Below are 4,484 nucleotides of genomic sequence, written 5' to 3' on the forward strand. Positions count from 1 at the left end.
TGACAAATGTATTGAGCATTGTGATGACAAAGGTCATGGAGCATTGTGTTGAGAAGTCCATGGATAACTGTGATGACGGTCATCATGGGGCTTTGTTATGAAAAGTGTTATGTAATATTGTGATCACAAGGGTTTTGAGCATTGTTATGACAGAGGTCATTGAGCATTTTGATTTCATTGTGATGACAATAGCATGAAGCATTATGATGATGGGCATGGTGCATTGTGATGACAGGGTTCATGGATCATTGAGATGAAAAGGGGCATGGAGTATTGTGATTACAGGGTTCTTGGAGCATTGTGACGAGAAGGGTCTTGGAGGTTTCTGATGACAAGACCATGGAGCATTTTGATGGCAAGTTTGTTGTGCATTGTGATGAGAAAGGCAGGGAGCATAGTGATGACAGTGTCATGGAGCAATTGGATGAAAAGTGTCATGGAACATTTTGATGACAGGTGTTATGGAACATTGTGATGTCAGGGGTCATCGAACATTGTGATGATAAGTGCATGTAGCATTGTGATGACAGGAGTCATGGAACATTGTGATGACAGGGGTGAGGGAGTATTGTGACAAATAGTGATGTAGCATTTTGATATCATTGGTGAGAGAGCATTTTGATGAGAAGTGCATGGGGCATTTTGATGACAATGTTTATGGAGCACTGCGATGACAAGTTTGTGGAGCACTGTGATGACAAGCGCATGGTGCATTGTGATGACATGTGTCGTGGAGCATTGTGCTGAAAAGCGCATGGAGCATTGTGATGACAAGGGTCATGGAGCATTGTGCTGAGAAAGGCATAGAGCATTGTGATGACAAGGGTCAAAGAGCATTGTGATGAAAAGTTCACGGAGCATTGTGGTTCAAATGGTCACAGAGACTGTTGATGACGAGGGCATGGACAATTGTGATGACAAACGACATGAAGGATTGGGATGACTGGAGTCACGGAGCATTCTGTTGACAGGGGTCATGGAGCATTGTGATAACAAGGGCATGGAACATTGTGATGACAAGGGCATGGAACATTGGTCTAATAAGTTTCATGGATTGTTGCAATGACAGTTGGAATGGCGCATTTTGATGACAAGTGCATGGAGCATAGTGATGACCAGGCCATGCAGTATTGTGAAGAGAGGTGTCAGGGAGCATTGTGATGACATATGTAATGGCCCATTGTGATGACAATGGCATGGAACATTGTGATGCCAAGTGTCATGGAGGATTCTGATGACAAATGTAATGGAGTATTGTGATGACAATGGCTTGGAGCATTGTGATGACAAGGGTCAGGGAGCATTGTGCTGACAAGTGCATGGAGAATTGTGATGACAAGGGTCATGGAGCATTCTGATGACACGCTTGTGGAGTATTTTGATGACAATGGCATGGAGCATTGTGATGAAAACTGTATGGGGTATTGTGATGAAAAAGACATGGAGCCTTTTCGTAACAGGGTTCAAGGAGCATTTTGATGACAAGTGTCAGGGAGCATTGTGATGACAAGTGTATTGAGAATTGTGATGACAAAGGTCATGGAGTATTGAGATGAAAAGCGCATGGAATAATGTGATGACAGGCATCATGGAGCGTTGTGATGACAAGTGTTATGGAACATTGTGATCACAAGGGTTTGGAGCATTGTGATGACAAGGGCATGAGGCAATGTGATCCCAAGTTTCATGGAGGATGGTGATGACAATGGAAAAGGAGTATTGTGATGACAAGTGCATAGATCATTGTAATGACAATGTCATGTAGCATTTTGCTGACAAAGGCATGGACCATTGTGATGACATGTGCCATGGAGCACTGTGATGACAGGCGTCACGGAGCATTGTGAATACAGGGGTCATAGAGCTTTGGGGTGACAAGGGCATGGATCATTGTGATGACAAGTGTCATGGTGCACTGGGCTGAAATGTTCATGGAGTGTTGTGATAACAGGGGTCATGGAGCATTGTGATGACTAGGGAATGGAGCATTGTGATGACAAGAGTCCCGGATCATTGTGTTGTCAGGAGTCATGGCGTGTTGTGATGACAGTGATCATGGAGCATTGTGATGATATTGGCCATGGTGCACTGTGATGTGTAGGTGGTGGAGCATTGGGCTGAATATGTTCATGGATTATTGTGATGATACGGGTCATGAAGCATTGTGATGACAAGGGAATGGAGCATGGTGATGACAATGTCCTGGAACATTGTGATGAGAAGACCATGGAGACTTGTGATGACAAGTCTCATGGAGCATTCTGATGAAAATGGGCATGGAGCATTGTGATTACAGGGGTCTTGGAGCACTGTGATGACTAGGGCATTGAGCATTGTGATGAGAAGGCAATGGAGCATTCTGATGACATGTGTCATGGAGTTTTGTGATGACAAGGGCATGGAGCATTGTGATTACAGGGATCTTGGAGCATTGTGATGAAAACGGCACGGATCATTGTTATGAAAAATATATGGAGCCTTGTCATGACAGGGTTCAATGAGCATATTGACGACTAGTGTCAGGGAGCATTGTGATGAAAAGTGTATTGAGAATTGTGATAACAAAGCTCATGGAGCATTGTGATAAGAAGACCATGGTTAATTTTTATGATGAGCGTCATGGGGTGTTGTGATGATAAGTGTTATGGAACATTGTGATCACAAGGGTTTGGAGCATTATGATGACAGAGGTCATGGAGATTATTGATTTCTTTGTGATGACAGTAGTCTGAAGCATTATGATGATGGGCATGCTGCACTGTGATGACAGTGTTCATGGAGCATTGAGATGAAAAGTGGCATGGAGCATTTTGTTTACAGATGTCTTGGAGCATTGTGATGACAAGGGCATGGAGCATTGTGATGAGAAGGCCATGGAACATTCTTTTGACATGCGTCATGGAGCTTTGTGATGACAAGGGCATGGAGCATTGTGATTACAAGGGTCTTCATCATTGTGATAACAAGTGTTATGGAACATTGTGATGACTAGGCCGTGGAACATTGTGATGGCAGGGGTAATGGTGCATTGTTATGACAGAGGTATTGGAGCATTGTGATGAGAAGGGCATGGAACATTGGTCTAAAATGTTTCATGGATTATTGTGATGAGAGTGGGCATAAAGCATTGTGATGACAAGGGTACGGAACACTATGATGCATGAGTCATGCAGGATTGTAATGAAAAGGGCATGGAGCATTGTGATGACAATGGTCATGAAGCATTGTGATGACTGGAGTCACGGAGCATTGTGATGACAAGGGCATGGAGCATTGTGATGAGAAGGTCATGGAGTATTGTGAAGACAGGTTTCACGGAGCATTGTGATGACGTATGTCATGGTCCATTGCGATGAAAATGGCATGGAGCATTGTTATGCCAAATGTAATGGAGGATTGTTATGACAAATATAATAGAGCATTGTGATGACTAGGGCTTGAAGGATTATGATGACAAGGGCCTTTGAGAATTTTCATGACAATGTCGTGAAGCATTGTGATGACAAGGTCCTGGAGCATTGTGATGAGAAAACCATGGAATCTTGTGATGACAAATCTCATGGAGCCTACTGATGAAAAGGTTCATGGACCATTGTGATTACAGGGGTCTTGGATCATTGTGATGAAAAGGGCATGGAACCTTGTTATGACAGCGTTCAAGGAGCGTACAGACAACAAGTGTCAGGGAGCATTTTGATGACAAGTGTATTGAGCATTGTGATGACAAAGGTCATGGAGCATTGTGATTTGAAGACCATAGATAACTGTGATGACGAGCGTCATGGGGCATTGTGATGACAAGTGTTATGGAATATTGTGATCACAAGGGTTTGGAGCATTGTTATGACAGAGGTCATGGAGCATTTTGATTTCATTGTGATGACAATAGCATGAAGCATTAGGATGATGGGCATGCTTTATTCTGATGACAGGGTTCATGGAGCATTGTGATGAAAAGTGTCATGGAGCTCTGTGATTACAGGGTTTTGGAGCATTTTGATGACAAGGGCATGGAGCATTGTGATGAGAATGCCATGGAACATTCTGATGACATGCGTCATGGAGCTTTGTGATGACAAGGGCATGGAGCATTGTGATTACAGGGGTCTTGGAGCATTGTGATGACAAGGGTCATGGAGCCTTGTGATGACAAGGCCGTGGATCATTGTGATGGCAGGGCTCAAGGAGCATTGTTATGACAGAGGTAATGGAGCATTATGATGAGAAGGGCATTGATCACTGGTCTGAAATGTTTCATGAATTATTGTGATGAGAGTGGGCATGGAGCATTGTGATGACAAGGGCACGGAACACAGTGATACATGGGTCATGGAGGTTTGTAATGACAAGGGCATGGAGCATTGTGATGAGAAGAGCATCGAGCATTGTGATGACAAGTGTCATGGAGCTTTGTGATGACAAGAGCATGGAACAATGTGATGAGAGTGTTAATGGAGCATTGTGATGACAATGACATGGAGCAT

Source organism: Mesoplodon mirus, assembly GCF_964341445.2.
Source record: "Mesoplodon mirus genome assembly, contig: HAP1_SCAFFOLD_74, whole genome shotgun sequence".
Lineage (NCBI taxonomy): Eukaryota > Metazoa > Chordata > Mammalia > Artiodactyla > Ziphiidae > Mesoplodon > Mesoplodon mirus.